The sequence below is a fragment of the Protopterus annectens genome, chromosome 1.part1 (genome assembly GCF_019279795.1).
Source record: "Protopterus annectens isolate FY-2018-M chromosome 1.part1, PAN1.0, whole genome shotgun sequence".
Lineage (NCBI taxonomy): Eukaryota > Metazoa > Chordata > Ceratodontiformes > Protopteridae > Protopterus > Protopterus annectens.
This window is the reverse complement of record NC_056726.1, coordinates 623184820-623199535: the sequence shown is the minus strand read 5'-3', so window position 1 is coordinate 623199535 and position 14716 is coordinate 623184820.

The following is a 14716-nucleotide window of genomic DNA, read 5'->3' as shown; positions in this document are numbered from 1 at the left end:
CTTAGAAGATACACAGGTAAATATAAAGGAAAAGTACAAAATAAACAATTTATTGATGACACCCAAAAAAGTTCTATAGAGAATTTGGAAACAAGGTAAAAGGAATTGAAAGACCACCAAAAAAATGAAGAAATAGATATATTTTGGAAAAGTATCTATGAAGACCCTGTGGAACATAACAAAGATGCTAAATGGATGGAAGAATTAAAAGAAAGAATAAGAAGTTCAAAGGTACAGGATATGACATGGGATTAAGTAACAGCTAGAGAGATTGAAACAAAGTTAAGAAAAGCATCTGAAGGCCAGATGCAGTTCCTGACTTCTGGTTAAAAGTATTAACATCTTTGCATGAAGATTTAGCCATGAGTAAGAACTATTTATATGTGCACCCTGAACAGACACCAGTCAAAGTAAACTTTTTTGTCATACAGCTCAACACAGAGGAACAAATGCATATCACTGCACAAAATTTTGATACTCATACTTGTACCATATGAATTACAGTTTACAGAATAAAGATAGATTAAATGAATAATAATTTAAAAATACTAAAACTAGAAATAAAAATAAGATACTAAATAAATACAGAAAAAATGTGAAACTTTTTACAGCAGAAACAAAAACAAATACAACAGGAACGGACCTAATAGAAATATAAGGATATATAACAAACAGTAATATAAATAAATAAAGAGCCACACCCACCACCAATATATGCCATAAACTTATAGTTTACAGTTTTCATAATGCAGATAGAGACATAAAGTGAGCTATGTAGAGAGTTATGTAAATAACAATAACATATTGCACATAAATAATGTTTTACCCATTTAGCAGGTTAGTCTATGGGTTTGTTGTTCAGCAGTCTGATAGCATGTGGGAAGAAGCTGCTATGGAATCTGATGTCCTACATCTAATGCTTCTGTAGCACTTCTTTGTTGACAGGGGTCTGAACGATCCATAAGCCAGATGGTGTATATCCCTCAATAGTTTTCAGACTCTACCATAGTATCTGTTTGAATATATGTCCTGCAGGGAATGAAGGTTGGAGCCAATGATTTTTGAGGCCTGTTTAATGATCTTATCCAGTGCCTTCTGATCAGCTTGAGAGCAATTTCCATAGCAGACAATGATATTGTTTGCAGTACGCTGTCAGTCATGGCTCTGTAAAAGGTAAGTAGGAACTGAAGGGGGAGGACAGCTCTGTGAAGTCTCCTAAGGAAGTGGAGAAGTCTGGTTAACAACAAGAAAACCAATGTTCCTACTTAAGAGTGAACTTACAAGTTATACTAAAAATTATAGACCAATCACCTGCCTTCCGACAATGTATAAACTATACACCAGAATTGATGCCGACAGAGTTTGTATTGATTTAGAAGAAAATTCAATCATAGCAATAGAACAAAAGGGTAATAAAAAAGTCATATTGAACAAAAGATCATTTGTTGTTAAATAAAGTCATAATGGACAACTGTAAAAAGGTGAAGAATCTAAGTATGGCATACATTGACTACAAAAAAGCATTTGATGGTATCCCACATTCATGGATAAAAGAGTACTTGAAATGATACACACTACATTGATTGATTACATTACAGTGACCATGAAACAGTGGCAGACCACTTTGGAATTAAGCCATGATAAAGGACAAATTATTATTCCAGGGATAAAAAATCAAAGGGGAATATTCTAGGGTGATTCCCTGTCACCACTGCTGTTCTGTCTTGTCCTTAACCCATTAACCTGTCTACTTAACAGATTAGCCCATGGCTATAATTTGGCTCCTAGAAAACAAATAAGTGTAAAGACTTCTCATCTTCTCTTTGTCAATGATTTAAAACTGTATAGCTCATCAGAAGAGGAACTCAAAGCACAACTGCAAGTAGTCAAAACTTTTTCAGATGATATACGAGTGTCATTTGGTCTTGATAAATGTGCAAAAGCAACCTTTAAAGCAGGAAAGCTGCAGCACCAAGAAAACATCAGTTTGGGACAAGAATGTTATATAAAAGAACTTGAGCAAGAGGGAGTGTATAAATGCAAAAAAAATGTATTATCATCCCTTTCAGTAAGTGTGAAGTTTCTGCTAACTACCACATAAATAACAACACCCTAATTATGCAATCAGTGGTGAGAGACCTGGGCACACAGGTTGACAGTAACCTTACCTTTTATTACCATGTCTCCACAGTGGTAAGATGAGTATTCTATATTGCTCATCTCGTACGTAAGGCCATTGCATCCAGGAATAAAAGAAGTTATAACCTCTTTGTACTCTTCCCTTATCAGGCCAATAATTGAGTACCGCTCCCCTTTTGCTATGTACCTTTCCAAGCACATACAGCAATTGGAGAGACAACAGAGGTTCTTCACAAGGAAAATTCAAGGTCTTCAGCATCTGTCCTACATGGATTGTCTGAAATCATTGTCACTTTATTCTGTTTCATACAGACTACTCAGAGGCACTCTATGCCTTGCATAATCTATGACCCTGCTTTATTGGAAATGCTGCATATCCGCAAGTCAAATGGTTCACAGGTTACTCAGTCTAAAGATCTTAATCTGGTATATGACATTAATAGAATCTGCTGGAGGACAGATTTGTCTCCCAGACATTACCACACCTTTGGAATAGACTCCCAATTCATGTTAAACAGAGCACTTCATTGGCCTCTTCAAATGCAATCTGGACAATTGGATGGGTAACTTTAAATTCACCCCAGGGGTTCCACCTTTGTCCCTCTTGGACAGGGGCATTTTGTGCTGATTATTGAAATAAGGGTAGAACTTGACTAGGCTTGTAAGGTCCCTAGGGCCATTAGCCTAGTAACTTCCTATTATCCTATGATCCTATGAATATTTGGAAATTGATGAAGGATCAACAATAAAACATGAATAAATCTGAATAAAACTTAGTAAAGAATATTTTAGAAGACTTAAATTAATTCTGAAAATGTTGTTGATATCTAGGAACAAAATTCAAGCTATAAACCAATTTGATCTTCCTGTCTTAACTTACAGTTTTGAAGTGATTGACTGCCCCCAAAAGGTGTTGGATATATTAGATAGGAAAGCAAGAAGGATGCTTCATGCTCATCAAGTGATTTATAAAAATCAGTGTATAGCAAGATTATATATTCCTCATTCCAAAGGAGGTATGGGCCTCCTTGAAATTTATTACACGTATAGATCTGCAATCGTGGGACTGCACACATATCTGCTGACCTCACAAGACCCAAATGTAGTGAAAGTTTTGAAACATGAGTAGAATAAATCTAAGATGACTTTGTTGCTTAGTCTACAAGAAGCATATAGGCATCGAGCAGGAATAGAAATCAAATCAGAAGTAAATAATAGTCAGGCAGCAACTGAATGTGCCAAAAGACAAAATAAAGAATATAAGATAAAGGTCCAGATGAGAAGGCAAGAAATGTGGAAAATGCATAAATATAATTGCAAGTATAGAAAACTTCTGGAAGAACCTCATGTTGATCAGGATTGAATGCAGGAATAGTTAAGGAGAGGCGAATTCAAACTAAGAGATGAAAGGTCAATATTGGTGGCCAAAGATAGTGGGCTACGTACATGCTGGTTTACAAAGTCCATTGAAGATGTGGGAGAAACAGACAAATGTAGATTTTGTAAAAACAAATTGGAAACAGTTGCATACCTCATTGCTGGTAGTGACATACTAATGGCAGAAGGACTGTATACTGAAAGGCATAATAATGTGGCAAGACTGTTGCATTGTGGATTGTGCAAACATTATGGTACTGAAGTGGCTGAAAAACACTGGAAATATAAGCCACAAAGCATCACAGAAAATGATGAAGTTTTTATCACATGGGATCACCCATTACCAACAGTTTAAAAGACATATGCTAGAAAACCAGATATAGTGGTCCATGAAAAGAAGACAAAAGTAGCATTGATCACTGAAAACGCCACACCCAGTAACTATAGTGTATTGCATACAGAGACACAAAGTCATAAAATATCAGGATCTGCAGGCAGAAATGGGATCAATGTGGAAAAAAGATACCCAGACAATTACAAAAGTAGTACGAGCAACGGGTTTTATGAAAAAGAATCTATAATCGTATTTAGATATGTTACCAATCCACGTAACCCCATACGAATTGCAGAAGGAGTCATTACTGGGCACACTGCAGGTGCTGTGAAGAGCACTTTTGGCTGACATCAAAGATTGAAACAATATTTATTTCATGAACTTTAATCATACTTTGACTTAGGAATGGGGTCCATTCCCATCATGGTATTAGAAACCCAAAAGATTTGCTGAAATTAAAAAGACATGAAAAAAATATTATATTCATGAAGATGCAGAAAATATTCTAAAAAGCTAAATGAATGCTGGAATTGAAAAAATGAGATGTTGCCAATAGGCAAGACTGTGAATAGTGGTATAGAAAATAAGCAAGACAGAGACAAGAAGGGCTGGAATTTAACAGAGAAAATTACCGAAAGAACCAGGATATTGGGTGCAAACAGCTAGAGAGGGGGAATAGTAGTAGAGTGGGATGAAGTCAAGCAGAAATTAAGATTACAGGTTACAGACTACTTTCCCTACCAGGGATTAATATCAGAGTATAGGTAAAGAGAAAGGGATATTGGAGTGCTAAAAAAACAGCCCTGGTAAAGGTTTTAGTTGAATCTAGAGCAGAAGCTGCTGTTTCAAAGGTGATAATTAGTACAGTGCACAAAATATTACATGTTAACTATAAAAATCAGTCAGAGGACGTTAGAAAAGATTGGTAAGAGAGGCTGGAGGGGCAGCTTGCAAAGGAACAATGGGAGGACAAATGTATGGCTCCCAAGTATGCAACAAAGTCCAGAAAGTTTAGAATTTTTGCTTGAAAGTGGTTGCATTGATATCTTTATACCCCAAGCAGATTTCAAATAATTGTTCCTTAGGTAGACAGCAAATTTTGACATCCTCTATTCTGACCAACTGAATCTCTCCCCACTTTCCATTTCTATACCCAGCTTTGAGTCTGCTGAGCTTCTCATACTGAACTGTCACCTTAACTCTCACAAACAATTGCCCTAGCCTCTATCTATATTCCCCCTGGGAACAATATTCCTATCCTTGAGAACATACTATCATGGGTAACTCTACATATAAAATATGAGACAATCATTCTGGGTGATGTAAATATAGACTGGACTAAACTAACAACTACATCCCCTAACCACTGCATCAACTTTCATGGCTTCCACCAACTCATCACCTCCCCTACCCACTTTAACAAAAACTCCACTACTGGCCCTACTCTGGAGTGGATCCCCACCTCAGATCCCAACCTTTACCATAACCCTGGGACACTATCCAACTCTCTAAGTGACCATCTCCCCACCTATACCCAAAGATACTCCCACCAACTACCCAAAGACCACCTATATAGAGACTGCCATAAACTCACCAACTTCTGTTCAGTTACTTTTAACTCTAAATTGTCTAGCATAAATTGGTCTTTCCTTCATCAACTCCCTCTAAATGAGGCTGTCAAATCTTTCAATCAGATCTTCCTTGACATACTAGATTCACTAGCTCCTACCAGAGAAATCAGAATAAAATCCACTTTTGACACCTGGCTTACTAAACATGCCCGCTCTGTTATGCATAAAAGAGATGGTGTATGGCAGGCCTGAGTTAAAAATAAATCCCCTCCCCTACTTCAACAGTATAAAGAGCTCAGAAACCTAACAAAAAATAGTCAGCAATGATAATAAGAATTTCTTCTACTTGACCAGGTCAAACCCACAAAATAATCCAAAGAAATTCTGGACTACCATCAATGAACTCCTGTATCCTGGTAACTCTACAACTCCAAACCCTTTCCCCCATAACTCTCCCATTGAAGCAGTCACTATCCTTAACAACTATATCATAGAAACAATCTGAAAACTAACCCAAAATAACAACACTTCCTCTACCCCTCGTCTATACCTAAATAAAACACCATCTAACGGTTTCCCATTTAAACCTGTCCCCATTACCTACATCAAATCTCTTTTGCTTAAGCTCAAACCTTGTTCTCCCTCAGCTGACAAACTACCTACTTACCTTCTCAAAACTGTTGCAGAGTTGATTGCCTATCATATCTCTATGCTTATTAATATATCTATTAATGAAGCCTGTGTCCCTGACTTATGGAAATCCTTTTTTACAATTCCACCAACCCTTCAAACTATAGGCCCATTGCCATTCTGTCCCCTATCTCGAAAATTCTTGAGAAATGTATACATTCCCAGTTAATCAAACACCTGCTGGACAATAACCTACTAACCTCTACCCAACATGGTTTTAGGCCTCACCACAGTATATTCACAGCTTTACTCTCTTTCACCCAGACAGTAGCTGAAGCCCATGATAACAATGTGCTCATCTCCTGCTTATTCCTTGATCTCTCAAAGGCTTTTGATACAGTTTCCCACTTTAAACTTCTGAATAAACTGTCAGAACTTAACCTCTCCAGCTCCTCAGTTAATTGATTCTTCAGCTACCTCTCGAATAGACAACAATCTGTTTGCTACCAAACCTTCTTCTCCCCCTTTCTTCCAGTCACCACAGGAGTCCCTCAAGAATCTATCCTGGGCTCCCTATTATTCAATATTTTCACAAATGAGCTACACTCTGCCTGTAAGGGCTCTACTCTATTACAATATGCAGACGATTCCACACATCTCCACCGCCCACAGTGTTCCCAATCTATTAGCACTCTCCCAAAATACTTTCTCATCTGTTGAAACTTGGCTTTCCAATAACCAGCTGGTATTAAACCCTAAAAAAAAACTAAACTCCTCCTCTTCTTTCCTAGAACACTGGCACAACACAAACCCCACTTTGTCATCACCTCACTCAATAATACCATTACTAAACCTGAACTACATACTAAACTACTAGGCACCATCATAAACAATGAACTGAAATTTGACTTGCACATCCAACAGTACATAAAAAAACTCACCAAAAACTAGGGCTACTGTACAGAAACCAGAAATTCCTTACACAATCCGCCAAACTCTCCCTTGAGAAGTCACTCCTCTTACCAAGTCTAGTTTATGCTGCCCCCATTCCTAGTAACATCCAATCTTCTCTACTGTCCCAACTGACCCAAACATATAATAAAATCCCAAGATTCACCACTAATCTTCCCAATAACACCCATCACTGTCTTGCCCTAAATAAGCTTCAATGGCCAGAATTCTCTCATCAACTATTACTTCCTCAACTACATATCACTCATTCTGTTCTCTATAATCCCTCTTCCTGCCCCTCTCTCTCCATCCTAGTATCTTACTACACCCCCCCCCCACTGGCACCTCTGCACAACTGACAAAAATCTTATTGATGTCTATAAACCTAAAAATAACATAGGAAAGTCCCTTTATAAGTACACCATAGCACATATCTGGAATATACGTTCCCTTAATTATAAGAAGCATTTATCAACATCACCACTTTAAAAGAGAGTTAAAAGGCTTTTTTTCTTAATACTAGGACCTGTTCATGTCAAGTCTCTTCATGATTTACTGATTGTACTCTGTAAGACACTTGCAGAACTTACTACCCTGTATTCTTGTCCCTTTTGTTTATACACAAATGAGGACTCCTTGACACTATACATAATCATTTTATATGTTTTATAGTTTTATGTGTCATAGTATTGCTATGATTCTTTTGACACAAAATCTGAATTGTTTAAACACTGTAAGGCTTTACTAAGGTTAATGCTACTGGCTGCCAAAAATGCAATTACTATAAAACAGAAATCAAAATCTAAGCATGCTGTATCCAAAGTGCTGAATATGGTAAAGGAGATAAAAGAACGGAATTGGAAGTGAAATCTTTAGGAAAAGGAAGGAGAAAAATGACATACAAATAAATTAAAATTGTGGGAACAATATATGCAGAACAATGTTCTGAAGAAGTGAGATTTAAGGGATGGCAATAAATGAGCAATTTATGTAATGTTGGAGTGAATGGTCATTGTTAACAAGACAATATTTATGTATACTGCATGAAATCAAGGAGAAATATCACTATGGTTTGTTTTCTTTTCTATTAATGTCTGTGCATGCATATCATTGTTTTAACTGTGATTTAATAAAGATGTTAAAAAATCTGAAACCAGAGGGGCTGTAGCCAAATGGCACACAGTGTCAAGGGAATTGTGTGACAGAAGAATGCCAAAAAAGCTGTAATGTAAGGTGTTCAAAACAGTGGCACAGCCAGTACTTCTGTATGGAACCAAAACCTGGACAGTAGAGGCAGAGCAGCTGAAGAGGTGATGGAGACAAGAGTGCCAGAGATGGGTGATAGGATCCATACTATAGGACAGATGAAGACATAAGGTCAGCAGAGCAGACGTCAAAGTAGTTCCAACAGCAGAGAAGATCAAAGAGAGCAGATTACAGTGGGTGTAGTGTGTGGCAGAAGATCTGCGTCAGTCAAAGAAGGTAGAAGAGTGGCACTGAATCAAGAGAGGTAGAGACAGTTGATGCAACACCCTGACCCCATGTAAAAAACATGAGAAAATGGGGTTCATGGTGATGATGAGGATAAAGATGATGATGGCAATAAATTTATAACCACTACAGGAAGCCATCCAAATCTTGATGAAAAGAGAGAAGACACTACATGGCACTGTAAGGTAACATAAAAAAGACAAATAAAAAAAAAGTGTATGAATCACACAAACTGTAAAGTGGTTTGAAGATATTAACAACTGATAGCAGTTCATGAGCAAAGGCAAGCTGTACAATGAGTTTGCTTTAGGCAATTTCAATTTATATAAAAAGCATCATTTATTTATTTCATCCCTTAATGGGGGTAGAATGCTGATCCAATGGACCTTTTCAGGTTCAATCAGGAATTACAAAAAAAACAAAAAAAACCCAGATATCAGTAAAAACATACAAAAGATATGCAAAAGAGAAGTGCAGTAAAGAAAATAAATGACATGTGTTAATAGACATTCCGACTTAACACCCTTATGTTATAATGCTCTCAATAGGTTAGAGCTTATATTATATACAAGTACATAAAAAAGGAAGATTCTATGTCTTATCAGGTGAGAAGGCAGGGTTTGAGGGGAAATGAGAGTTGTATAGGAAGCAAAGTAGTGGGGAAGGAAGGGGCATTAGATAAGATAATGGGAAGGATAGAAAAAAAGAAAGGTTATCAGTAAGTGAAGATGACTAGATGAAGTAGTGTATAAGTAGGAGGCTAGGCTAACAGGGTATTAGGTGATACCCACAATGTGGAAACATTTAAAGTTTCTTGACTAAATAGAATATTTTTTATTTCGCTTGAATGTTTTGTAGGTACTAGTAGGTATGGAGAGAAGGATTTCCAGATTGGGCTTCTGATTATAGAGAAGGCATGATTGATGGATGCAGTCTGTTGTGTGCAGTTTGTAGAATGGGTATGCTGGGTATGTAAAATTTAAGGCTGCACAGTGTTAATTTTATTGTGAATCTGCTGCCAAGGAAGGTGTAAGACACCTATAATGTGCTTGAAGTCATTTAGCTTTAGATAATGTGTTATAATGGTTTTTTTAATATTTTTTTTTAAGGTGAGAGGGAGATAACTCTAAAGATGTTGTTTCATGTTGTTCGTAGGGAGTTAAGATTTTTCTTGGAAACATTATCAGTTAGAGGAAAGCCATAATCTAGCTGTAGGAGAAGCACCTCTTTACCAAAGGGGGAAAAGAATTGCCATTTTTTTCTGATCCAGAAGAGAAGTTTTTTCTCTATGACTTTAGTAATTTGAATGTGATATGAAAAGTTGAGTGATCTGCCTAACCAGATACCTAGGTATTTGAAACTGTCAACTACTTCAATTAGTCCTAGAGAGAGATATCAGGTAGACCACTCTTCAGGAAGTTTGCTAAGTTTTTGTTTTGTTTTGAAGAGTATGCTGTGCTAGCTAGCTCTTATAGCTGTTTTTTTGATAAGTAGATGGATAGATCTCTAAGTCATTAACATAAAAGATTATCGGTATTTAGGGGAGATCAGATGGTAGCTTATTAGATGACTAAGGAAAAATGTAAAGCTGAGGGTGCAGTGTCTTGAGGGACACCATTCAGACGTGGGACTGAGAATGAAGTAGTAGATCGAAGTGGGACTGAGAAGAATCTGTCATTATGAAATGATATAAACCAATACAGAGCTATGAGCTACAATTAGATTTTATTAAGGTGTCAAGAAGAACTGTGTAGTCAAAGAGACCAACAGTTTTTGTCAAGTTAATAAAAGCAGAGGCTCTTAAGAAACCTATGTACATGTTTTGAAATATATAATTCTTAAATTTAAGATTCAGTCCTTGGAAACAGCAATAAGGCAGAACACTCCATGTCAAGTCAGTAAAACATTTATTCAGTAAAATGCACAGTTAAATTAAACGCTTTCAGGCCATATGCCCTTCATCAGATAATAAAACAAACTAAAAAGACCATTTTTAAATTACCAGGCATCCTATCACATTTCAGTATTTTACTCTCCTTTTCTTAATGATGGGTTTTAAAGGTACAAAGCCTGGTGGCTTATCCGCTCCTAACCTCACTATCCGTAATTTAAAAATGGTCTTTTAGTTTGTTTTATTATCTGATGAAGGGCATATGGCCTGAAAGCGCTTATTTTAACTGTGCTTTTTACTGAATAAATGTTTTACTGACTTGACGTGGAGTGTTCTGCCTTATTGTTGTTTCCAAGGACTGATATTGTTTTTGGCAAGAACACCTTAGTGCAAAGAGATTTTTCTTCTTTTCTTCACTCAAATGTAAGATTCAAAGAAATGTTATTGTCATTTAGGACCACAGAAGTGCAGCCTAAATGAAATTGCAAATGTCAGCTCACGACAGAAATGCAGTGCAAATAACGTAGATTTAGCAGTATCAAAGAATAATATAAGAAAGAAAATAACAACACGTATGACATGCAAGAGGATGTTCACATTACATAAACACATTCAGTACCCATTATCCAGTGATAAATAATAAATAAATACCCACCACCAAACCCCTACACTGTTAAGATAGAGAATAAATAGAGACTAGTGAATAGCAGCTGTTTAGTTACCGTATTGCACTTGTTAACCTTAGAAGTGACTCAGTATAGCCATCATATTGCATAATAGTAATGCTGGCAGTAATTGCTTGGAGCAGCAGGATTAAATGAAAAAAAAAGGCTTCAGTGTATCAGGTATTATGGTTTGTGTCCGTATTCATAAGTCTCATGGCTGTAGGATACAAACTGTTCCTGAATCTGGTAGTCCTATAGCGGAAGCTGTGGTACCTCCTTCCAGACGCAAGTTGTGAGAAGCAGTTGTGGGTCTGATGGGTCGAATCAGCAAGTATTTTATATGTTCCCTTTCTTGCCCTTGTAAAGAAAGCTCCTGAATAGAAGAGAGGTTTGTGCCCAAGATTTTCTCAGCCACCCTCTGCAGTTTCTTCTCCTCAGTAACTGTGCAGTTGCTGAACCATGCTATGAAGTTGCTAGTGAGGATGCTCTTGATAGCTCCCCTGTGAAAAGTGGTAAGAGCAGACAGTGGGAGCCTGGCCTTTTTGAGCTTTCTCAGGAGGTGAAGCCTCTGTTGAGCCTTTTTGACTATATGGTTGGTGTTAGCAGCCCAGGAGTGGTCATCAGAGATGTGAAGGCCCAGGAACTTTGTTGTTTTAACTTTCTCTACTACCTCCCCTTTGATGGTGAGTGGTTGGTGAGCTGTTGCCTTTCTCCAGAAGTCCATAATCATTTCTTTGGTCTTATTAAAATTCAGGTCCAGATTGTTCCTGTCACACCAGGCAATCAAAGTGTTCACCTCATCCCTGTAGTTATGTTCATTCCCAGCACTAATGAGACCCATGACTGTGGTATCATCAGCGAATTTTATAATATGGTTTAACTTATGCTTTGCAGTGCAGTCATGGGTAAGGATGGTGAAGAGCAAGGGGCTGAGCACACAACCTTGGGGAACACCAGTATTCAGGACTATGCGTTAAGAGGTGTTGTTTCCAGTGCATGTTCAATGGGTCTACCAATCAGAAAGTCAAGAGTCCAGTTACATAGGTGCTTCTTTATCCCAAGTTTCACAAGCTTATAAAGAACTATATAATTTATAATAAAATGTATAATAAATAAAAATGTATAAATTATAATAAATGTATAGAAAGCAGTGATGGTGTTCAAGTTGGATGTATATCAGTTTTTCCAGAATTTTCCTAAAGGTTGGTAGAATGGATAATGGGCTGAAATCACTGACAAAGGAAGGTTTTGGGGGGGAGGGTCTTTATGACATGTTTAAAAATAGCTGATGTCCATGGAGAGAGAATAAAGTTCCATGTAAGACAGAAGTAATATAGATGTTTGAGGGGATGAAGTATATAATCTTGGCAATAGAAAAATGAAAGAAGGATATAGTCCATCTATCTCTTCTGGGGCATTTGATATTTTTTCCAAAAGCTTGATAACATCTTTAGACTTAATGGCTTTGAAGTAGAAAGGAGATGATCAAAGAAGAAGTCAAAAGGAGGCTTGGTGCTAGAAGAAGAAGAAAGGTAGAGGCTGGATGACCAGGGGGATGGATAGGTGGAGCTAAGATGAGAAAGGAAGAGAACTATTTTAAAAAGTTAAGAAGAGAAAGGGACAACTACAATTAGGGATAAAATTGCCTGAGGTGGATTGTTTGGGAAGACTCTTGCTATAATTTTGTTGACTAAGTTCCCAAAATTTTTGGAGAATTTTGGAGGATGTTTTGTGTATTGTGTAAAATCACATAATTTGCATCTCTTAACAACTGTTTAGTTAAATGTTGTAGCACCAGAATTCTGTTTCTGTTATAGGATGAAGGATAAGCTTTTCAGTGGTTCCAAGCTTCATGTTTAGGTTTATAGAGTGATTTCAGTTCTTCTGTGATCCAGGGCTTATGGGTAGTGGGGATGTTGAAGATCCTACTTTTTTTTTTCTTAGGAGGAATTTGTATTGGAAGTTGAGTAGGGTATCAGTAAGGGTTGTGGCTAGTATGACAGGGTCCTGAATTATTAGGAACCATTCCCAGTTGATATTAAAAAGTTTTAAGAGCAATCTATTTATGTTTTATTCCATTTTTGGTCTGACAGAGATAAAACTAGGGGATTTACTGGATGATTTACCTGAAATGATGAGGGACAATGGTAATGCAAAAAGATTTTAAGGTTGCTGATGGAGGTTGGGAAGTTAGTTAGTACTAGGTCTAGCATGGAGTTGCTTCCTGTTTTCATGTTTAGTCTTATGTGGTTGTGATGTGTAGTCATGAGAATGTATATTCAAAACCTACTAATGAAATTTAGTGAAAAAAAGGCATTACATTAATAGGCAACGACAGCACAGCAGAATGTCTGCTAGCAGGCAGCAGCGATATGCTTGAATGTATGCAAAATTATAAAAAGTTACAGTCAAAAGGTGTTCAAGAATATTGATATGCCACAGTGGTGGGTAGTAGTGCTTAACACAACACACAAATCAGATACAATCAAGGTAATGTAGTACTGTTCACAAGTTACCATGGGATTGCAGAATAAGAAGAGATGTGACTGTATAGTTTAGATGACAATAATGTATCAAGTGGTCTGCTATTGTGCTGTTGGAACAGTGATTTAGTGGTAATTTAAGTATCTCCATTGCAACAGCAAATGCTCTTTTTATTTTTTTTTTTCTTCAGGATGTGTTTGAAATTGAATACTTTCTAAGACTCTCATAGTGCTTAGCCCATCATACCTTTTGGCGGTTTGGTAGCTCAGTATTGCAAGTTTTCTACCAACTTAATTTCCTTTCATCTGTAGGGCCTGCAGAACTGCTTGCAGTACTCCAGAAGTGACTTTACCGGGAACAGGGAAAGATGACCTTTGCATCCCTAATTCTACTCCTGAAACTGTGTGTCCCAGCATTCTTTTAATGGTGCATAGTGTGATGTAGCTTATTTGCAATTATTACCTGTAAAACCTTTTTTTTCTGTTTTCATTTTAACTGGTTATATTTAATCAAACCAATATCATTTTTCAGGTAAAACCCAAGGTGGATTACACAATGGCAAAGGGAACTTTGGTCAGGACATAAAAAAAAAAATATCTGCTATGAATGAAAAGGTGTTGTACAGTATCTCCTTCTGTTGGGGCTCATGCCAATGATACAGCACAAAGGACATTTTAGGTACAGTGCTGTTTATGAAGATGAAGAAGAGAGTATTGATGAAACTACAGATTCTCAGACTAATTGGTGTAATTCTCAGTTGGATAAAAGAACTGTAAATATATGTAAATGCCTACCCGAACAAAGGAAAAACAAACAGCAACCTGTCTACAATGGCTGCTAAGGATGTAAACAATGTTTAGACAAAAAAGGAAATATTTGAGTGTGCAGACTGCTTGGTGGTTAAAGTGAGCAGATGACTGCTAGCAACCTGATATGGGACATGATAATGAGGTGGACCAAAGGTCAGGGATTACTGGGAGAAAAGGAAGACACTTTGCAGATGTAATCAGGATACACAGGACACGTCTGAAGACTAAATATTAAAGTCACACATAATTCTGAAAAGTTGCAATACCAAACGAGGAAGAAAACATCCAGGCATGCATTTATGCATTTAATCTAAAAACCTTAAGAAGAAATATAGTACATGACCAAAGAAAAAGAGGGGATAATTCACATTAAT